Below are 25,593 nucleotides of genomic sequence, written 5' to 3' on the forward strand. Positions count from 1 at the left end.
TATATGTACTCTATACTGCACCTATATGCTGTATACTGCCTCTGTATTACACTGACACTATACCTCCCCTTATATTGTACTATATGTACTCTATACTGCACCTATATACTGTATACTGCCTCTGTATTACACTGACACTATACCTCCCCTTATATTATACTATATGTACTCTATACTGCACCTGTATACTGCCTCTGTATTACACTGACACTGTACCTCCCCATATATTGTACTATATGTACTCTATACTGCACCTATATACTGTATGCTGCACCTGTATACAACACCTGTATTACACTGACCCTATACCTACCCTTATATTATACTATATGTACTCTATACTACACCTATATACTGTATACTGCACCTGTATACAACACCTGTATACTGCCTCTGTATTACACTGACACTATACCTCCCCATATATTATACTATATGTACTCTATACTGCACCTATATACTGTATACTGCCTCGGTATTACACTGGCCCTATACCTACCCTTATATTATACTATATATACTGTATACTGCACCTATATACTGTATACTGCACCTGTATACTGCCTCTGTATTACACTGACCCTATACCTACCCTTATATTATACTATATGTACTCTATACTGCACCTATATACTGTATACTGTGTCTGTATACAACACCTGTATACTGCCTCTGTATTACACTGACACTATACCTCCCCTTATATTATACTATATGTACTCTATACTGCACCTAATACTGTATACTGCACCTGTATACTGCCTCTGTATTACACTGACCCTATACCTACCCTTATATTATACTATATGTACTCTATATTGCACCTATATACTGTACCTGTATACAACACCTGTATACTGCCTCTGTATTACACTGACACTATACCTCCCCATATATTATACTATATGTACTCTATACTGCACCTAATACTGTATACTCCACCTGTATACTGCCACTGTATTATACTGACCCTATACCTACCCTTATATTATACTATATGTACTCTATACTGCACCTATATACTGTATACGGCACCTGTATACAACACCTGTATACTGCCTCTGTATTACACTGACACTATACCTCCCCATATATTATACTATATGTACTCTATACTGCACCTAATACTGTATACTCCACCTGTATACTGCCACTGTATTACACTGACCCTATGCCTACCCTTATATTATACTATATGTACTCTATACTGCACCTATATACTGTATACTGCACCTGTATACAACACCTGTATACTGCCTCTGTATTACACTGACACTATACCTCCCCTTATATTATACTTTATGTACTCTATACTGCACCTGTATTACACTGACCATATACCTCCCCTTATATTATACTATATTTACTCTATACTGCACCTATATACTGTATACTGCACCTTTATACTGCCTCTGTATTACACTGACCCTATACCTACCCTTATATTATACTATATGTACTCTATACTGCACCAATATACTGTATACTACACCTGTATACTGCCTCAGTATTACACTGACCCTATACCTACCCTTATATTATACTATATTTACTCTATACTGCACCTATATACTGTATACTGCACCTTTGTACTGCCTCTGTATTACACTGACCCTATACCTACCCTTATATTATACTAGATGTACTCTATACTGTATACTACACCTGTATACTGCCTCTGTATTACACTGACCCTATACCTACCCTTATATTATACTATATGTACTCTATACTGCACCTAATACTGTATACTCCACCTGTATACTACCTCTGTATTACACTGACCCTATACCTACCCTTATATTATACCTTATGTACTCTATACTGCACCAAATACTGTATACTCCACCTGTATACTGCCTCTGTATTACACTGACACTATACCTCCCCTTATATTATACTATATGTACTCTATACTGCACTTATATACTGTATACTGCACCTGTATATTGCCTCTGTATTACACTGACCCTATACCTACCCTTATATTATACTATATGTACTCTATACTGCACCTATATATTGTATACTACACCTGTATACTGCCTCTGTATTACACTGACACTATACCTCCCATTATATTATACTATATGTACTCTATACTGCACCTATATACTGTATACTGCACCTGTATATTGCCTCTGTATTACACTGACCCTATACCTACCCTTATATTATACTATATGTACTCTATACTGCACCTATATACTGTATACTACACCTGTATATTGCCTCTGTATTACACTGACCCTATACCTACCCTTATATTATACTATATGTACTCTATACTGCACCTAATACTGTATACTCCACCTGTATTACACTGACACTATACCTCCCCTTATATTATACTATATGTACTCTATACTGCACCTATATACTGTATACTACACCTGTATATTGCCTCTGTATTACACTGACCCTATACCTACCCTTATATTATACTATATGTACTCTATACTGCACCTATATACTGTATACTACACCTGTATATTGCCTCTGTATTACACTGACCCTATACCTACCCTTATATTATACTATATGTACTCTATGCTGCACCTATATACTGTATACTGCCTCTGTATTACACTGACCCTATACCTCCCCTTATATTATACTATATGTACTCTATGCTACACCTATATACTGTATACTGCACCTATATACTGCCTCTGTATTACACTGACCCTATACCTCCCCTTATATTATACTATATATGTACTCTATGCTGCACCTCTATACTGTATACTGCACCTATATACTGCCTCTGTATTACACTGACTATACCTCCCCTTATATTATACTATATGTACTCTATACTGTACCTAATACTGTATACTACACCTGTATACTGCCTCTGTATTACACTGACACTATACCTCACCTTATATTATACTATATGTACTCTATGCTGCTCCTCTATACTGTATACTGCCTCTGTATTACACTGACCCTATACATCCCCTTATATTATGCTATATGTACTCTATGCTGCACCTCTATACTGTATCTGTATTACACTGACACTATACCTACCTCCCCATGTATTATACTATATGTACTGCACCTATATACTGTATACTGCACCTGTATTACACTGACACTATACCTACCTCCTCATATATTATACTATATGTACTGCACCTATATACTGTATACTGCACCTGCATACTGCTTCTGTATTACACTGACACTATACCTACCTCCCCATATATTATACCATAAGTACTCTATGCTGCACCTCTATACTGTATACTGCACCTGTATACTGCCTCTGTATTACACTGACACTATACCTCCCCTTATATTATACTATATGTACTCTATACTGCACCTGTATACTAAACCTATATACTGCCTCTGTATTACACTGACACTATACCTCCCCTTATATTATACTATATGTACTCTATACTGCCTCTGTATTACATTGACACTATACCTCCCCATATATTATACTATATGTACTGCAGCTATATACTCTATGCTACACCTATATACTGCCTCTGTATTACACTGACACTATACCTCCCTCCCATATATTATACTATATGTACTATATGCTGCACCTATATACTGTGTACTGCACCTGTATACTGTATACTACACCTATATACTGCCTCTGTATTACACTGACACTATGTCTACCCTTATATTATACTATATGTACTCTATGCTGCACCTATATACTGTATACTACACCTGTATACTGCCTCTGTATTACACTGACACTATACCTCCCTCCCATATATTATACTATATGTACTCTATGCTGCACCTATATACTGTGTACTGCACCTGTATACTGTATACTACACCTATATACTGCCTCTGTATTACACTGACACTATGCCTACCCATATATTATACTATATGTACTGCAGCTATATACTCTATGCTACACCTATATACTGCCTCTGTATTACACTGACTCTAGACCTCCCCATATATTATACTATATGTACTGCACCTATATACTGTATACTTATCCTATTTACTGCCTCTGTATTACACTGACACTATACCTCCCTCCCATATATTATACTATATGTACTATATGCTGCACCTATATACTGTGTACTGCACCTGTATACTGTATACTACACCTATATACTGCCTCTGTATTACACTGACACTGTCTACCCTTATATTATACTATATGTACTCTATGCTGCACCTATATACTGTATACTGCACCTATATACTACCTCTGTATTACACTGACCCTATACCTCCCCTTATATTATACTATATGTACTCTATGCTGCACCTCTATACTGTATACTGCACCTATATACTGCCTCTGTATTACACTGACTTTATACCTCCCCTTATATTATACTATATGTACTCTATACTGCACCTAATACTGTATACTACACCTGTATACTGCCTCTGTATTACTGACACTATACCTCACCTTATATTATACTATATGTACTCTATGCTGCTCCTCTATACTGTATACTGTACCTGTATACTGACTCTGTATTACACTGACCCTATACATCCCCTTATATTATACTATATGTACTCTATGCTGCACCTCTATACTGTATACTGCATCTGTATTACACTGACACTATACCTACCTCCCCATGTATTATACTATATGTACTGCACCTATATACTGTATACTGCACCTGTATTACACTGACACTATACCTACCTCCTCATATATTATACTATATGTACTGCACCTATATACTGTATACTGCTTCTGTATTACACTGACACTATACCTACCTCCCCATATATTATACCATATGTACTCTATGCTGCACCTCTATACTGCACCTGTATACTACCTCTGTATTACACTGACACTATACCTCCCATTATACTATATGTACTCTATACTGCACCTGTATACTAAACCTATATACTGCCTCTGTATTACACTGACACTATACCTCCCCTTATATTATACTATATGTACTCTATACTGCCTCTGTATTACATTGACACTATACCTCCCCATATATTATACTATATGTACTGCAGCTATATACTCTATGCTACACCTATATACTGCCTCTGTATTACACTGACACTAGACCTCCCCATATATTATACTATATGTACTGCACCTATATACTGTATACTTCTCCTATTTACTGCCTCTGTATTACACTGACACTATACCTCCCTCCCATATATTATACTATATGTACTATATGCTGCACCTATATACTGTGTACTGCACCTGTATACTACACCTATATACTGCCTCTGTATTACACTGACACTATGTCTACCCTTATATTATACTATATGTACTCTATGCTGCACCTATATACTGTATACTACACCTGTATACTGCCTCTGTATTACACTGACACTATACCTCCCTCCCATATATTATACTATATGTACTCTATGCTGCACCTATATACTGTGTACTGCACCTGTATACTGTATACTACACCTATATACTGCCTCTGTATTACACTGACACTATGTCTACCCTTATATTATACTATATGTACTCTATGCTGCACCCATATACTGTATACTACACCTGTATACTGCCTCTGTATTACACTGACACTATACCTCCCTCCCATATATTATACTATATGTACTCTATGCTGCACCTATATACTGTGTACTGCACCTGTGTACTACACCTATATACTGCCTCTGTATTACACTGACACTATACCTCCCTCCCCTTATATTATACTATATGTACTATTTGCTGCACCTATATACTGTGTACTGCACCTATATATTGTATGCCTCCTCTGTATTACATATATACTATACCTACCTCCCCTAATATTATACTATATGTACTATATGCTGCACCTATATACGGTATAATGCACCTATATAATGTATACTGCCTCTGTATTACATATATACTATAACTAACTCCCCTTTTATTATACTATATGTACTCTATGCTGCACCTATATACTGTACCCATATACTGTATACTACACCTATATACTGCCTCTGTATTACATTGACACTATACCTACCTCCCCATATATTATACTGTATGTACTCTATGCTGCACCTATATACTGTATACTGCCTCTGTATTACATATAATATATACTATACCTAACTCCCCTTATATTATACTATATGTACTCTATGCTGCACCTATATATTGTATACTGCACCCATATACTGTATACTACACCTATATACTGTATACAGACTCTGTATTACATATATACTATACCTACCTCCCCTTATATTAACTCTATGTACCCTGTTCTGCACCTATATACTCTATACTGCGTCTGTATTACCTATACACTATACCCACCTCAACTATATTACACTGTATGTACTCTACCTATATAATGTATGCTGCCTCTGTATTACATGTAAACTATACCTCCCTCCCCTATAGTATACTATATGTAATGTGTACTGCACCTATATACTGTGTACGGCACCTGTATAAATGAACTATACCTACCTCCCCCTATATTGTACTGTATGTGCTATATACTGCACTTATGTACTGTATACTGCCTCTGTATTACATGTACACTATACCTCCCCCTATAGTATACTATATATACTGTATGCTACACCTATATACAGTCTCTGTATGAAATATACACTATACCTACCTCCCCTCTATTATATGTGCTGCACCTGTATACGGCCTCTATATTACATTATACTATATGTACTGTATGCTACACCTATATACTGTATACCGACTCTGTATTACATATACACGCCTCCCCTATATTATACTATATGTACTGTATACTAAACATATGTACTGTGTACTGCACTTCACCTATATACTGTGTATGGCCTCTATATTATATATACAGTGCACCCACCTCCCCTATAGTATAGTATGTACTGTATACTACACTTTTATACTGTATACTGCCTCTGTATTACATATACACTAGACCTACCTCCCCTATAGTATACTATATGTACTGTAACTACACCTGTATACTGCCTCTGTATTACATATACACTAGACCTACCTCCCCTATAGTATGTACACTAGACCTACCTCCCCTATAGTATAGTATGTACTGTATACTACACCTATATACTGCCTCTGTATTACATATTCACTAGACCTACCTCCCCTATAGTATACTATATGTACTGTAACTACACCTGTATTCTGCCTCTGTATTACATATACACTAGACCTACCTCCCCTATAGTATATACACTAGACCTACCTCCCCTATAGTATAGTATGTACTGTATACTACACCTATATACTGTATACGGCCTCTGTATTACATATACACTAGACCTACCTCCCCTATAGTATAGTATGTACTGTATACTACACCTATATATTGTATACGGCCTCTGTATTACATATACACTAGACCTACCTCCCCTATAGTATAGTATGTACTGTATACTACACCTATATACTGTATACGGCCTCTGTATTACATATACACTAGACCTACCTCCCCTATAGTATACTATATGTACTGTAACTACACCTGTATACTGCCTCTGTATTACATATACACTAGACCTACCTCCCCTATAGTATGTACACTAGACCTACCTCCCCTATAGTATAGTATGTACTGTATACTACACCTATATACTGCCTCTGTATTACATATTCACTAGACCTACCTCCCCTATAGTATACTATATGTACTGTAACTACACCTGTATTCTGCCTCTGTATTACATATACACTAGACCTACCTCCCCTATAGTATATACACTAGACCTACCTCCCCTATAGTATAGTATGTACTGTATACTACACCTATATACTGTATACGGCCTCTGTATTACATATACACTAGACCTACCTCCCCTATAGTATAGTATGTACTGTATACTACACCTATATATTGTATACGGCCTCTGTATTACATATACACTAGACCTACCTCCCCTATAGTATAGTATGTACTGTATACTACACCTATATACTGTATACGGCCTCTGTATTACATATACACTAGACCTCCCTCCCCTATAGTATAGTATGTACTGTATACTACACCTATATACTGTATACGGCCTCTGTATTACATATACACTAGAGCCATCTTGGAAAGCATGTAGTGACCAGTGTATATACATCAGCAGGAATCCAGGATTGTGTATTAGTCAGGTGCTGTGTGATTCTGACTTGTCACTATATATTTGTGCAGCAGACTTTCTGCGTCTCTGTAAAGTTTCATGTAACCCACCCCTGGGCCATATTTACAAAGTGACGCCGCTTCTCTGCGGGCTGTAGCTGACAATGTAAAGCGGCACGCCGGGCTTTACACTGAATGCCAGTGCAGCCAAGAACTGGCGCCACTGGCATCACTCATTGAGTTAGTTTATCTGTGTTTCTGTTAAATTGCAGAGTCTGCAGCTACATACATGTGGCGTTTGCTGTGTGTGTATTTTATCATCGCATACAATCCGCATTGTGTTTATGTGCGCATTCAGGTGCGTTTATTAGTGTATTGTTTAGACCTGTATCTGTGACAAAACATGGCGTTCATATCTTGTATTGGCCAAACGCGCTTGTCCCTCGCATCACGTTGCGCTTACAGCGGGCTCATCGGAATGACTGTAAACCTATAGGTGTAAGACGGCACGTGAGACGCACAGAAACGGGACACAGAGGGGGGAATTCAATTGTTTGAAAAGTCGGTTGGGTGTCTGTTTTTTCCCCTGTCTATTAGATAGGAACAAAAACAGACACCCAACAGACTTTTCAAACAATTGAATACCCCCCAAAATGTTTAGAGAAATTACTGTCTTACTAATTCTCGTGCTTTTGGGCGCCTAAACTCTACGCAGTCCAGTTTTGGGTATAGCCATACTTGATGGTAATCAAACAGCACTGGTAACATCAATGTGTTTTCGGGCCGAGGAACGACAGAATAAACTGAGTAATGTACTTGGACTGGGAGCCATTATATAATACAGGGACAGCGGGGCTGTCCGTTATGGTATACGGCTGCCGGGTTCTTTGCAGTCATTGGAGCAGAGCACGTTGGTCAATAATTGCAGTCATAACCTGCTTACATTACATGCAGTGGATAGTCCCCCCCCCCCCCGGTGCCTGCTGACACCTGGGTCACTCACTTGTGGTGCCAGATGTGTTTCTGGCGATGGAGTTTTTGCACCCTGTGCCCCTTTTGGCTTATAAAGTTCTGCCGCCGTGACCCAGAAAGAAAGCATTTAATCTGAGTAATCTAGTATCAATCAATGAAAGCTTTCCAAGCCTTGTGTTTCCAGAATGATTCATCAATAGCACTCGTACGTCGTCTGTCAGTAAGTGGCCCCTTTGTGTGACTGCTTCGGGGAGGCTGACAATTACATCAGTGCAGTCTAATTATTTTGCTGGGTAAAGTGTTTGTGCTTGGCGTTCATAATTACTGGAAATTAGGCAGCGAGTGAGAGCGGCGGATCAGGGTGCTTGTATGCGGTTATGGAAAGTGCCATATTGGTCCCAATGCGTTGTTCACCAGAGACGGTCATCCTCTCTCCGCCTGGGTGGAATTCCCGGTGTATAAGCTGCACAGTATCACTGCTCCTGTGTTGTGCTGTGTAATTCCCAGTATCTGGCTTTGAAGTTCCATTACCCTCTAAGCCAGGCATGTCCAAACTGCGGCCCTCCAGCTGTTGAGAAACTACACATCCCAGCATGCCCTGACACAGCTTTAGCATTCTCTGGCAGCAAAACTGTGTCAGGGCATGCTGGGATATGTAGTTTTACAACAGCTGGAGGGCCGCAGTTTGGACATGCCTGCTCTAAGCTATCCGTTGCTTATAAGGGCAAATGGTAACGTCAGAGTGTTGAGAAAAGCGAACGTGAAGCCGGCAATGACATCATACTGACAGGAAGTTACCTCTGTCAGTAAGCAAAAACAGTCCGTAAATATCCTGACCTGATACTGGTGGTCATTCCGAGTTGTTCGCTAGCTGCATTCGTTTGCTGTGCAGCGATGAGGCAAAAAACTGGCACTTCTGCGCATGCAGCGCAATGCGCACGCGCGTCGTACTATTACAACGAACGATGTAATTTCACACAGGGTCTAGCAAAGCTTTTCAGTCGCACTGCTGGCCGCAGAGTGATTGACATGAAGTGGGCGTTTCTGGGTGTAAACTGACCGTTTTTAGGGAGTGTTCGAAAAAACGCAGGCATGCCAGGAAAAACGCAGGCATGGCTGGGCGAACGCATGGCGTGTTTGTGACGTCAAAACAGGAACTGAACAGTCTGAAGTGATCGCAAGCGCTGAGTAGGTTTTGAGCTACTCTAAAACTGCACAAAATTATTTTGTAGCCGCTCTGTGATCCTTTCGTTCGCACTTCTGCTAAGCTAAAACACACTCCCAGTGGGTGGCGGCATAGCGTTTGCACGGCTGCTAAAAACTGCTAGCGAGCAATCAACTCGGAATGACCACCACTAGACAGACTTTTCACGACAGTTGTGCCTGGGTTGAATCCCTTTTTCTGGCAAATTTGGACCCTGCATCATAAAATGTCGGTAAAATGTGAGCTGTCAGTAAGTGTTTATAAACTTTTTTTTTCCTTTTTTTAGTCATGACCACCTCCCAACATTCCGTATGTGGAAAACAGGACATTTTGCCCAAAACCAAATGTGCCAGAGTGGCGCTGGCCGGAGAGTAGGTACCCGCATCCTGATAAAGTAAGGTAGAAAGTGGGTGCCCTCCCCCGTGCCCCTCCCTCTGCCGCTCTGTGTTAAAATTGCGTCCCCCCCCCCCCCCCCACCCTGTGGAGCGCCCCCTGCAATTATATTATTGCAATGATATTTTAATAGTAAAGGCAGACGGCACACCCCCTTTATCAGGGTTCGGCGTGGCTCTCTGCGGCCCTGCCGTTACATACAGAGCCCTAAATCGGAGCATTGCCCTTCTCAGCGGGATATGGTTAATTTCCTGACGGTCGGGATACTGGCAGCTGAAATCCAGAACATTGATCAGTATTCACTTCTGTTGGAATGTCGACAGACCAAATGACCAATCAAATCTACACATGCGTGATGACGCCAGGCCGGGTTCATGCCTTTCTCCAGGGCTGCGGAGATTACAATCTGAAAGGTTTATCAGATCCTAATGATATTTTCACAGCTGCCATTTACGGTACTGAGCAGCGGACAAGTTAAAAATGATTTTTTTACTAGGATGTCTGAAGCTGTGATATTTGCTTTTCTGGCACGGAGTAAATGGTAATTAACTAGAGTGTTGTTACCACAGAAACGGACCCTTTCATGTTGCGTGTACAGCGCTGACCTCATAACGCAGGAGTATTTTTGGTTGTCACGTGTGCAGGTTTTCTTGCATGCCTGCTAATTAATCTACACTACCCCCCCAAGGAATAGCTGGCACAATTATGTTACGGATAATGGCTGGGCGAGGGAATTTTGGGTGATGATCGTAAGCTGGATAATGTCCGGGACAGGAGAGGGGATGGCGAAAGAGGCAGCTGCCTAGGGCGTTACGACCTAAGGGCTGAATGTCAGATGGTATTTATCAGCTAGCAGATACTTCAGCATGAAGGAAGGTTGGCTTTCAGGTAGTGTCACATGAGGGTGTGATAAGGTTCCTGCTTTATTATCCCCGATATTGCCATTTAACAACTGTAGTCGCTGGAGGAAGAGCTAACGCAATTCTATGGGGTCTATTCAATGCATGTTGGATCCTCTCCGACGTAGAGGATCCGACAATGCAGTTTTCAATTTGCGGGCAAATGCAACTGGTTTTGCCTGTTTTCGACAATGTCAATCCGACTTTTGTTAAAATTGTATTTACATTGTTGAAAACAGGACTAAAACCCGGGCAAATCCGACAAAACACGTGGATCCGCGGCTAATCGACAAGTCGAAAAAACGGCAGCCCCAATGAATAGGTGGAATCATGATTCGATCTAAAAAAAAAGGAAACTGCTCTCTCTCCGACTAGGCGGCAGTTCCAACTTCAGTTGAATAGACCCCTATGTAACTAATGCAATGCCTGATTGGCTAAGCCGCCAGTGCTGGCTGGTGCTTCATTTCTTACACACCGTGGCCAGGCAGACTAAGCTACCCACCATCAGTGCCAATGCGCCCACGCTCTTCCTCCTGCTGGGCAGAGACCCAGTATGGAAGTCTCCGAGTACAATCTGGAATATAAGTGCTGTCCCACATTGACTGAGAGGGGCTGTGAGGCCGGTTACACGGCTTGTGCTTCCTAATACACAAACTGCATGTTGAAAATACATAGCTGCAGTTATGCATCTGAAATGCTGATGACATGTGACATACCTACAGCTGAAATGCGTTGATGTCTTTTAGAGTACATCCGGAACGGCATAGGACATTCGCTATTCGCTTCTACAGATCATTCATTTCAGTGTCCCCAGTGTGTGCTATCGAAATGAATGGGCTGCTGAAATGAATTCCTCACCTAGTCTGGGCTTGTTCCCACTAAAACAGAACATAGAGCATAAAACATTACCCAAGATGAGCCATGCTTTGCTGGAAACATGCTGCAGAATGCCGAAACGCAATTGACCGGTCCACAGCCAATCACAAGCGATTTCCCATTATAGCTGTGATTTAAGTGGAGGCCTGCTTTAATTGCTCTAATTACGCATCAGTAGAAATTGTTGAATCTCTATTGACATAGACAAAGTGAAACAAATGAACAATGCTGAGGAGCCCCATTCAGTTCAATTGTGCTGTTACAGCCTCATTGAAATGATTTGCCCATTAGACTGAATAGACCATACAGCACAATGCTGATTTAAACCTCTCATGCTAACCACTAGTAGGTATGTACACAATGCGTTCCCATGAAGCGACTTTGCATGTAGCATGACCTGCTGTGTGCCTCAGACACAAATATGAACGTAAAATGTGTACGGATGTATAGAACAGAACAGGTTTTATCGTAATACGTGGCGGCAACACATGGTGACGTATGCAGGCCTAGCGTGGTGATAAACGGATGGTCAGAGGAACACTCTATGAAATTGGGCTACAAGCTCCTGTCCTAATCTCCCAGGGACTCTAGTGGGGAATTTTATTAAAATAAAACATAAATGGAAATATATTACGGGAGTATGATTAAAAAATGGGCAAAAGCTAAGGGATAAAAAAGGACTGATTTTATTAGTTTTTGTCGCATTTTGTGTACACCCGTCTACCTATCTCATGTGTGTTTCCCCTAGGGTAGGTATTACCAGTGTTACCATCTGGCTGGCGGCTGCGTTTCTGAGTTGATCAGCTGCTTACGTGTGCTGACATAAGACTGACTGGGCACACGCCTACCTGGCCTACGAGTGACGTCACGGAGGCACGAGGCACAGCAGGGAATTGGTGGTCTGATTATCTGTAATGAGGATCTATAGCGTCCGCCATCTTGGTATTGGGTTTCCATATAGATGAATAGAAACCTTTTTCCTCTGCTTTCTAAATAAAATACACGTAAGACTTTCCCACTTTCCCCATCTGTCACGTCACATAGTCCGATCCTCATATCAAACCTCTACAGGTGTGTTTAATATTAATATAGCACGTCTAGACAAGGAGCCGAGCTATCTCCCCAGGTGATATTTCCATTGCTGGAGGATTGCCATTCTCTCTGTATTGTGGAGACTTTTGAAGAAGATAATCCTTATTTCTCCAGGGTGTTATTCAGCGTTTAATTAAAATGTATTATTTTTGGTCTTTTAGATGTCTGCATGCCAGCTGTTTGGTACTTTATATGGCTGTTTCTGGTGGCTCTGTCTGCTTAACGGGCAAATAAAGTGAATTAAATGCTCTTTATTCAAACTGTGGAGAAACATCTGATACAAATATTCTAGACTGTAGAGTTGAGCAATAATTGAAATGTATTATCTACTCCAAATTAATAATCCCCCCCTCCCCCTGTTTATGAGCCCATACCTCCCATCAGAGGTCTCGATGGGGCAGACACCTATCGCTAGGGAGTAGTGTTCTCACTGAGACGTGAGGCACTTTGTGTCTCATTTCTCAGCAATAATAGATTATAGTGAATTAATATTATGCATAGGTCATACAATGGAAGTCTGTGAAACTCCACACACAGACCTTTGTCTCCTTTATGTATAAGACCCAACAAGTATTGCTGAGAGCTAAGTGTACCTACCCTGTACACTAGCTACATGTCCACTAAAATCTGATTAGTTGCAGTGGGTTAAAGTACTTTCCCCAGGCTGCACCCACTTTGTAGAATTCCTTCTCCTTGCACAATAATACTTTCCTCTAGTCTCCAAACCTTCCAGTGGTCACTGAAAACTCGTCTCTTCAGGCAGCTTATCAGATCCCAGAACCACCCACCAAACCTCCATAAGCTGTTCTAATAATTGCCTCCTTCTACACAGTTCACACAAAACTTACATGTGTTCTCTTTCTACACTCGCACATCCCGCTGACCCCAGGCTAGCGTTGCTTTGTGATTGCAGAGGTTCTTGGCGGGCTTTGTGATACAATCTGCTTGGACCAATTTGCATTTTCTAGCACCTAAACCTCATGTATTACCATTCCCATTTCCCCATAGTTTGCAAGCAGGGCCCTGTTATTGGTCTGTGACGCGCTGTGGAATATACTGGCGATATATAAATATTGGTTTGTCGTGTCACTCAGCCGGGAGAGAATCTCTTTATTGAGGTCATTTACTCGTATGGGAGCCGACCGTGACTGTGTGTCTCCCTCTCTCCGTTTCCAGCCAATGTTGAATACAGATAGGATCATTTATGAAATGAAAATGATGCCAAGCTTTTAAATAGGTCGCTTTAATAGTCTCGTCAGATAATGAGTTCAGGAGCAATCCTCCGGGTTTGATTATTATTTTCTGTCTTATCTGCATATGCCCAGGGCTGTGTGCGCCGGCCCATTCAGTTTACTCTCTGGATTGTGGTGGCCGGGGAGGGTGGCTTTAGAGATCCATCCTCATCCTCTTCTTCTTGCATTGGCACTTCATCCTCTTCTTCTATTCATTGGCACTTCAAGGACTTGATTTCTGACGCTTTGACTTTGCAGCTGTGCACAGCCGAGTTTCGCCTCTGACAGGCTGCAACCATTAGGAAGATGGGCCCCTTCACTCAGAAGGAAATCAGAGGTGTTGACATGACTGCGTCGAGCCTTTGTAAGCTCAGCAGGACAGTCTGATCTCTCCGCTCCTTTATACCTTCTGCTCCCCTGTGCCGCTGCGGCGCTGTGCTTTGGCAGGCCGTCACGGGACTTGTGGTTCCGCAACACTGACGTGCCACAGGTTTTATTCACGCTATAGAGAATCTCTGCACGGCTTCACGGCACCCTACGGAACCGGCAGCTCGGCCAAGGGACGTAACCCTAATAAAATATTGGGGAATTGACGTAGACGCACAACGCTCTCTGTAACATTTGGATTTTGCCGACTTTTTGTTACTGTTAGCCTGCAATTAAATAGTCAATATTCTTAAATGAGATTTTCTCTATTGACGCCCTGCATAAACCATGAGCGGTTCACCAGCAGCTAGTCCCCATGCACAGGCATATAGCTAGTAGGGAGATAGAGAGAGGGGGGGGGGGAGCTTGCAAACATTTTCACATTCTTTTTCAGCTTTAACCTGTCCCACGAGTCCCGGCATGCTCTGACACTGAGGAGGGAGCTTAGGAAATTCTAAGGATCGTGTGGAAGCTGTGACTGTTGTATCTGCCCTGCTTTATGCCGTGCTTCCTATGTAACAGGGATGAGAGGGCAGAAGGGGCTTTGTTACAGGGCGGGTAGCCACAGTGCTCCTTACTACAGGAGGCATTGTAGGGATGTTTTCATAGTGACGTAAGAATGAAATACTGTGAGGATTATAGGCCCTCATTCCGAGTTGTTCGCTCGGTATTTTTCATCGCATCGCAGTGAAAATCCGCTTAGTACGCATGCGCAATGTTCGCACTGCGACTGCGCCAAGTAACTTTCTCTATCGTCCTAGTGGATGCTGGGGTTCCTGAAAGGACCATGGGGAATAGCGGCTCCGCAGGAGACAGGGCACAAAAGTAAAGCTTTTCCGATCAGGTGGTGTGCACTGGCTCCTCCCCCTATGACCCTCCTCCAGACTCCAGTTAGATTTTTGTGCCCGGCCGAGAAGGGTGCAATTCTAGGTGGCTCTCCTAAAGAGCTGCTTAGAGAAAGTTTAGCTTAGGTTTTTTTATTTTACAGTGAGTCCTGCTGGCAACAGGATCACTGCAACGAGGGACTGAGGGGAGAAGAAGTGAACTCACCTGCGTGCAGGATGGATTGGCTTCTTGGCTACTGGACATCAGCTCCAGAGGGACGATCACAGGTACAGCCTGGATGGTCACCGGAGCCGCGCCGCCGGCCCCCTTGCAGATGCTGAAGTTAGAAGAGGTCCAGAATCGGCGGCTGAAGACTCTGACAGTCTTCTAAAGGTAGCGCACAGCACTGCAGCTGTGCGCCATTTTCCTCTCAGCACACTTCACACGCTGTCACTGAGGGTGCAGGGCGCTGGGGGGGGGGGCGCCCTGGGAGGCAAATGTAAACCTATATACTGGCTAAAAATACCTCACATATAGCCCCCAGAGGCTATATGGAGATATTTAACCCCTGCCAAACTTCACTAAAGAGCGGGAGACGAGCCCGCCGGAAAAGGGGCGGGGCCTATCTCCTCAGCACACAGCGCCATTTTTTCTCTCACAGAAAGGCTGGAGAGAAGGCTCCCAGGCTCTCCCCTGCACTGCACTACAGAAACAGGGTTTAAACAGAGAGGGGGGCACTAATTGGCGATATAAATATATATATAAAGATGCTATTAGGGAGAAACACTTATATAAGGTTGTCCCTATGTAATTATAGCGTTTTTTGGTGTGTGCTGGCAAACTCTCCCTCTGTCTCTCCAAAGGGCTAGTGGGGTCCTGTCCTCTGTCAGAGCATTCCAGGTGTGTGTGCTATGTGTCGGTACGTGTGTGTCGACATGTATGAGGACGATGTTGGAGGAGGCGGAGAAATTGCCTGTAATGGTGATGTCACTCTCTAGGGAGTCGACACCGGAATGGATGGCTTATTTAGGGAATTACGTGAAAATGTCAACACGCTGCAAGGTCGGTTGACGACATGAGACGGCCGACAAACAATTAGTACCGGTCCAGGCGTCTCAGAAACACCGTCAGGGGTTTTTAAAAAAAAAAACGCCCATTTACCTCAGTCGGTCGACACAGACACAGACACGGACACTGAATCCAGTGTCGACGGTGAATAAACAAACGTATTCCTCATTAGGGCCACACGTTAAGGGCAATGAAGGAGGTGTTACATATTTCTGATACTACAAGTACCACAAAAAAGGGTATTATGTGGGAGTGAAAAAACTACCTGTAGTTTTTCCTGAATCAGATAAAATAAAATGAAGTGTGTGATGATGCGTGGGTTTACCCCGATAGCAAATATTGGCGTTATACCCTTTCCCGCCAGAAGTTAGGGCGCGTTGGGAAACACCCCTTAGGGTGGATAAGGCGCTCACACGCTTATCAAGTGGCGTTACCGTCTCCAGATACGGCCGCCCTCAAGGAGCCAGCTGATAGGCAGCTGGAAAAATATCCTAAAAAGTATATACACACATACGGTGGTTATACTGCGACCAGCGATCGCCATCAGCCTGGAGATGCAGTGCTGGGTTGGCTTGGTCGAATTCCCTGACTAAAAATATTTTATTGATATAGAGCATTTAATAGGATGCATTCTATATATATGTATGCGAGATGCACAGAGGGATATTTGCACTCTGGCATCAAGATAAGTGCGTTGTCCATATCTCCCAGAAGATGTCATGGACACGACAGTGGTCAGGTGATACAGATCCCATACGGCACATGGAAGTATTGCCGTATAAAGGGAAGGAGTTATTTGGGGTCGGTCCATCGGACCTGGGGGCCACGGCTACAGCTGGGAAATCCAACCTTTTTACCCCAAGTTACATCTCAGCAGAAAAAGACACTGTCTTTTCAGCCTCAATCCTTCCGTTTCCCATGTGGGCAAGCGGGCAAAAGGCCAGTCATATCTGCCCAGACATAGAGGAAAGGGAAGTAGACTGCAGCAGGCAGCCCCTTCCCAGGAAAAGAAGCCCTCCACCGCGTCTGCCAAGTCCTCAGCGTGACGCTGGGGCCGTGCAAGCGGACTCAGGTGAGGTGGGGGGGTAGTCTCAAGAGTCTCAGCGCGCAGTGGGATCACTCGCAAGTTGACCCCTAGATCGTACAAGTATTATCCCAGGGGTACAGATTGGAGAGTCGAGACATTTTTTCCTCGCAGGTTCCTGAAGCCTGCTTTACCAACGGCTCCCTCCGACAGGGAGGCAGTATTGGGGAAAAAAAAAAAAAAAAATTCACAAGCTGTATTTCCAGCAGGTGATAATCAAAGTACCCCTCCTACAACAAGGAAAAGGGTATTAGTCTTCCACACTATATTGTGGTACTGAAGCCAGACGGCTTGGTGAGACATAGTCTAAATCTGAAATCTTTGAACACTTACATAAAAAGGTTCAAATCAAGATGGAGTCACTCAGAGCAGTGATAGAGAACCGGAAAAAAGGGGACTATATGGTGTCCCTGGACATCAAGGATTACCTCCATGTCCAAATTTGCCCTTCTCAACAAGGGTACCTCTGGTTCGTGATACAGAACTGTCAATATCAGTTTCAGACGCTGCCGTTGAATTATCCACGGCACCCCGGGCCTTTACCAAGGTAATGGCCGAAAAGATGATTCTTAAAAGAAGAAAGGCATCTTAATTATCCCTTACTTGGACGATATCCTGAAAGGGGCAAGTTTCCAGAGAACAGTTGGAGGTCGGAAAAGAACTATCTAAAGTAGTTCTACGACCGCACGAGTGGATTCTAAATATTCCAAAAATCGCAGCTGTTTTCCGATGATACGTCTGCTGTTCCTAGGAATGATTCTGGGCATAGTCCAGAAAGAGGTATTTCTCCTGGAGGGGAAAGCCAGGGAGTTATCCGACCTAGTCAGAAACCTCCTAAAACCAGGCCAAGTATCAGTGCATCAATGCACAGGAGTCCTGGGAAAAATGGTGGCTTCTTACGAAGCGATTCCATTCGGCAGATCTCACGCAAAAACTTTTCAGGGGGATTTGCGGGACGAATGGTCCGGATCGCATCTTCAGATGCATCAGCGGATAACCCTGTCTCCAAGGACAAGGGTGTCTCTTCTGTGGGGGCTGCAGAGTGCTCATCTTCTAGAGGGCAGCACATTCAGCATTCAGGACTGTGTTCTGGTGACCACGGATGCCAGCCTGAGAGGCTGGGGAACAGTCACACAGGGAAGAAATTTCCAAGGAAGTGTGGTCAAGTCTGGAGATTTCTCTCCACATGAATATACTGGAGCTAAGGGCAATTTACGATGCTCTGAGCCTAGGAAGACCTCTGCTTCAAAGTCAACCGGTGCTGATCCAGTAGGACATCATCATGGCAGTCGCCCACGTAAACAGACGGGGCGGCACAAGAAGCAGGAGGGCAATGACAGCAAGGATTCTTCGCTGGGCGAAAAATCATGTGATAACACTGTCAGCAGTGTTCATTCCGGGAGTGGACAACTAGGAAGATTTCCTCAGCATGAATGAATTCCACCCGGAAAAGTGGGAACTTCATCTGGAAGTTTCCACATGTTTGTAAACCGTTGGGAAAGACCAAAGGTGGTTATGATGGCGTCCCACATGAAGCGCCAGGTCTAGAGACCCTCAGGCAATAGCGGGGACGCTCTGGTAACACCGTGGGTGTACCAGTCGGTGTATGTGTTCCCTCCTCTGCCTTTCATACCCAGTGTATGGAGAATGATAGGAAGGAGAGGAGTAAGAACTATACTCGTGGCTCCGGTTTGGCCAAGAAGAACTTGGTACCCGGAACTTCAAGAGATACTAGAAAGGATCTTGATTCAGCAAGAATCATGTCTGTTCCATGACTTACCGCAGCCGCGTTGACGGGTGAACGCCGGATCCTAAGGGAAAAAGGCATTCCGGAAGAGGTCATCCCTACCCTGGTCAGAGCCAGGAAGGAGGTGACCGCACAACATTATCACTGCTTAGGTGAAAATGTGTTCCATGGTGTGAGGCCAGGAAGGCTCCACGGAAGAATTTCAACTAGGTTAATTCCTACATTTCCTGCAAACAGGAGTGTATATGGGTCTCAAATTGGGGTCCATTAAGGTTCAAATTTCGACCGGTCGATTTTCTTCCAGAAAGAAATTGGCTTCAGTTCCTGAAGTCCAGAAGTTGTTAAGGGAGTACTGCATATACAACCCCCTTTTTGATGTCTCCAGTGGCACTGGGCGATCTCAACGTAGTTTGGGATTCCTAAAATCACATTGGTTTTAACAACTCAAATCTGTGGATTTGATATATCTCACATGGAAAGCGACCATGCTGTTGGTCCTGACCTCGGCCAGGCGAGTGTCAGAATTGGCGGCTTTATCTCACAAAGCCATATCTGCTTGTCCATTCGGACAGAGCAAAGCTGTGGACTCGTCCCCAGTTTCTCCCTAAGGTGGTGTCAGCGTTTCACCTGAACCAGCTTATTGTGGTACCTGCGGCTACTAGGGACTTGGAGGACTCCAAGTTGCTGGATGTTGTCAGGGCCCTGAAAATATAGTTTCCAGGTCGGCTGGAGTCAGGAAATCTGACTTGCTGTTTATCCTGTATGCACCCAACAAGCTGGGTGCTCCTGCTTCTAAGCAGACTATTGCTCGTTGGATTGTAGTACAATTCAGCTTGCACATTCTGTGGCAGGCTTGCCACAGCAAAAAAAAAAAAAAAAATATGTAAATGCCCATTCCACAAGGAAGGTGGGCTCATCTTGGGCGGCTGCCCGAGGGGTCTCGGCATTACAACTCTGCCGAGCAGCTACGTGGTCGGGGGAGAACACGTTTGTAAAATTCTACAAATTTGATACCCTGGCAAAAAGAGGACCTGGAGTTCTCTCATTCGGTGCTGCAGAGTCATCCGCACTCTCCCGCCCGTTTGGGAGCTTTGGTATAATCCCCATGGTCCTTTCAGGAACCCCAGCATCCACTAGGACGATAGAGAAAATAAGAATTTACTTACCGATAATTCTATTTCTCGGAGTCCGTAGTGGATGCTGGGCGCCCATCCCAAGTGCGGATTATTCTGCAATACTTGTACATAGTTATTGTTACAAAAATCGGGTTATTGTTGTAGGAAGCCGTCTTTCAGAGGCTCCTTTTGTTATCATACTGTTAACTGGGTTTAGATCACAAGTTGTACGGTGTGATTGGTGTGGCTGGTATGAGTCTTACCCGGGATTCAAAATTCCTCCCTTATTGTGTACGCTCGTCCGGGCACGGTACCTAACTGGAGTCTGGAGGAGGGTCATAGGGGGAGGAGCCAGTGCACACCACCTGATCGGAAAAGCTTTACTTTTGTGCCCTGTCTCCTGCGGAGCCGCTATTCCCCATGGTCCTTTCAGGAACCCCAGCATCCACTACGGACTCCGAGAAATAGAATTATCGGTAAGTAAATTCTTATTTTACTATGAAGAAAGTATTTTTACTCACGGCTTTTTCTTCGCTCCGGCGATCGTAATGTGATTGACAGGAAATGGGTGTTACTGGGCGGAAACACAGCGTTTCAGGGGCGTGTGGCTGAAAACGCTACCGTTTCCGGAAAAAACGCAGGAGTGGCCGGAGAAACGGTGGGAGTGCCTGGGCGAACGCTGGGTGTGTTTGTGACTTCAACCAGGAACGACAAGCACTGAAATGATCGCACAGGCAGAGTAAGTCTGGAGCTACTCTGAAACTGCTAAGTAGTTAGTAATCGCAATATTGCGAATACATCGGTCGCAATTTTAAGAAGCTAAGATTCACTCCCAGTAGGCGTAGGCTTAGCGTGTGTAACTCTGCTAAATTCGCCTTGCGACCGATCAACTCTGAATGAGGGCCATAAGGTTCAGGGAGCGATGAGTGCAGGAATTACAAACCTACCTTTGGATACATAGAGGTGCTTGGAGGTTTGTGGCCACTTTAGAACGTTCTGTAGTTGTCACCTTAAGCATCTTCAGATCTTTAGTCGTTAAAAGGTGTGTCTTCACACACAGAGGCTGATTCGGAGTCGGCCGCATCCGTGTCTGCGTATTTTGCTGGTGTAGCGTGTGCGACTGTATGCTAATAATGCTACAAATCCCTTCCCCGGTATACAGCCATGCGTCGGGGGGATGTGCAAGGGTGGAGACGACCATTGTCAGCATCTGAAGATGCTGAACTGCCACTTGGTGCGTATATAAACGTCCCCATCAGTTGCACCATGGGAACTTGCATAGCCTGGTGGTAGGTGCAGCTGCTTCCCCTTCAGAGTGTGGCCTCCAATGTGAGCGATGAAGCACCTGTGGACATAAACACTTTCAGCGACACGCCCCTAGGATGCGACATCCCCATGCTTCTAATTACCCGCCCACTGTCACTGCCAGGAGCGCTCAATGCATTTCAGACACTGTGCTTCTGAATCAGTACTGGGACTGTGCGCTAGCAATCGGGACCCATAGGCAGTATAAAAACATCGCTCCACGGTCTCCAACTTCAGCAGTGTGTGTGCGACTGAGAATCTGGTCCATAACATTTATTATTTAAGTCAAAAAGTTCTAGACTCCTCCGCACGGACTGTTCTTCCAATAGTCTTCCGGCTCATACGGATGGTCTTTAGCACACTGTACATGGGCACCTTTTGGAGAGTATCGGCTTGCTCCGTGCTATTCTCTCACAACAGTCTTGCTCTGTGTTTGCCGGATGGTGGTCACATGTACACTGACATTAGCCAGTCCAGGAGACGCCTGAAGATACTGTGACGTTACCTCCGGGAATGTTATCTCTCGCTCTCGGGGTGGTATGTGTTGGGGAACCACTGCTGGGCAGAGTAACAGTGATGGTGCCTTTCTCCATGTGTATACTACATCTGCCTGGAAGTGGCTTGGAGAAGACTTTAGCAATGGCGCTGTAACCGTTTACAGCTTGATGAGTTTCTGTACTTCCTCCTATGTTGTCGTCTGATTCCGCCTTTCCATCGATGCCAGGCATGCGTTCCCATTCCTGTGTGGTGAAGAGTAGGACAGGACCACCCAATCTCGCATCTGACTGACGCTCCCGTTCCTTATCCTCCTACTGCACCGTTACAAGGATAATGGTCATTCCGTGCGATTTGCTGCACAGGAGATCGCCTGGCTAAATCTGCATTGTGTAAGTTCACCACCATATGGAAGCAACTGAAGCATCCGTACAAGTATGGGTTAAATAAAGCACTCGCTAGTTCTGATTTACAGGGTTGAGCAAATTATGACGCTCCATGATTGGCGATTCTGTGAATTTATTATCAACCGTCCTGGCGCTATAGCATATGTTGGTTAGCAGGAGAGCATTGCTGTACAGATGGTTGAGGCAGATGAGAGTCTGTAGGTGTACAGTCAAAGCAAGATCAAGATCAAAACTGACGCGTTTTACTGTCCAGGGACACTTTCATCAGAGGAATACCTAATTTGATCAATAACTGGACGAAGATCTATATCCTGTTGTGTTTTATATGAGTTATTGGGCTCTTTGGGGATTATTCCGAGTTGATCGCACGCTAGGTATTTTTTTGCAGCGCTGCGATCAGGTCAAAACTCAGCAAAACTGCGTATGCACCGCAATTCGCAGGCGCGTCGTACGGGTACAAAGAGGATCGGTGCTGGGTGATGGATTTAACAAAGAATCCATTCGCACAGCTGATCGCAAGGAGATTGACAGAAAGAGGGCGTTTGTGGGTGTCAACTGACCGTTTTCTGGGAGTGTTTGGAAAAACGCAGGCGTGTCCAAGCGTTTGCAGGGCGGGTGTCTGACGTCAATTCCGGGTCCAAAAAGACTGAAGTGATCGCAGCGGCTGAGTAAGTCCAGAGGTACTCAGAAACTGCAGAAAACTTTTTTGGACCGCTCGGCTGCACCGGCGTACGCACACTTGCAAAGTGAAAATACACTCCCCCATAGGCGGGCGACTATCTGATCGCTGCAAAAAATAGTTAGCGAGCGATCAACTCAGAATGACCCCCTTTGTCTGTGTCTATGACTTGGATGAACATCTGAGTAAACTTTAGGTCACATCTATGCAGGACATTCTTAAGGGTTCAAAACTTTCCTGCATCCGTGTGTTGCAGATGGCTGTGACGACTGTTCAGAAGTTGCTCGCTGCACGGTGCTGTGTGTCACACAAGCCAAGTCACTGACTTAGATAATCACCCCCCACTACTAGCTGCAATGCCTGCCACAATGGACTCTATTTCATCTTCTTTTAAATTTATTTTTACAGGAAGAAAAGAGAAGTATTCAGAATATTATCATGAGATGTTTTCATGGCAGTACCATAGTCAGGAAAACCTGAGATTACAGAACTGATGTGTAATTGTACACAGATTGACAGATCTAATTGGCCGCTTTTTTTTTATTTTTTTTTCACCATAACCAAACTGTCTCAATATTGAAATGGGGCCAGTGACCTTCTCAAGCATATTCTAAAATAAAATGTTGGATTGCACTAAATAGCAAAGCTGGTTGGCCCATGATTAGACAATCACTTTAAACCGGGACATTCATGAATTACACAGGTTCTGTGGCTGGCTGACTTCAAGCCTGCATTTCACCTGGTTTTAAGCAGCTAGAAAACCTGTGTAATTCTTGATTGTCCCGGTCTAAAGGGATGGTATGGTAAAAAAACACGCACGCACGCACACACAATGTGTGTGTATATACAGAATATGTATTTTATATTGTAGTATCAGGGTCAGCATGAACATAGATGGATATAAAACAGCAGGGTGTGGTTGGAAAGAATCCAGGCCAGGTATTCGGTGTGGTCAAGTCTAGGAAACAGCAAGCCTGATTGCAGACTTCTTTCAGATTATTTTAAAATGGTATCAGACAGAAGGAACAGTGCTCCTGGCGGTGAACTAGTCGCCCAGATGATAGGCCGGGGGGTGGTAACTGTTATGGGTCCTGGAACTTAGTGGTCTCTGGAGAAGTTACACCCTGTTTGCAAAAGACCTGCTGTGATCTGTGACTTGCTTGTAAACTGCTGACATTCTGCTGAGGACTTGCCTGTCTGTGGAAAGCTGTGGAACAATTAAACCTTACAGATGGAACTTTTTACCCGGTGTATGTGATCCTTGTCACAATATATATATAAATACATATACATAGGGGTCAATTCAATTCGGCAACTTAAGAATAGCGCCGGGAATTAGCTCCCGACGCTATTCAATTCAGCTGCTAGTTACCCGCAATTGTCGGGAATTCTTCTCTCATCCCCGGGGATGAGAGAAGAAACCCGACAAAAGTGCTTCCTCGCGGCCGGCGCGAGGCTGATTCTGTCGGGAATCAGCCTCGCGCCGGGGAGTTAAGTCGGAGAATGCCCGTTCTCCCGACAATTCAACCTGTTTAGTCGGCGAGAACGGGACATTGCCGACTTAACTGGAGCTGAATTGAATAGCGTTGGGAGCTAATTCCCGGCGCTATTCATAAGTTGCCGAATTGAATTGACCCCATAATATTTTTTTCCCCCCTCTAATTAATGCATCCACCTAATTGCTCCCGTTGTATCGCAGCTGTTTATTCTG

The 25,593-nt window shown here is 43.8% G+C and overlaps 1 protein-coding gene across 1 annotated transcript in view; it reads left to right on the forward strand.

The window, feature by feature from the left end:
* The window catches only part of GALNT18 (polypeptide N-acetylgalactosaminyltransferase 18), a 374,597-nt gene that overhangs the window by 753 nt on the left and 348,251 nt on the right, over positions 1–25,593 (forward strand). The gene's annotated exons all lie outside the window — the stretch shown is intronic.

This window comes from Pseudophryne corroboree, chromosome 11 (assembly GCF_028390025.1).
Source record: "Pseudophryne corroboree isolate aPseCor3 chromosome 11, aPseCor3.hap2, whole genome shotgun sequence".
Classification (NCBI taxonomy): Eukaryota; Metazoa; Chordata; class Amphibia; order Anura; family Myobatrachidae; genus Pseudophryne; species Pseudophryne corroboree.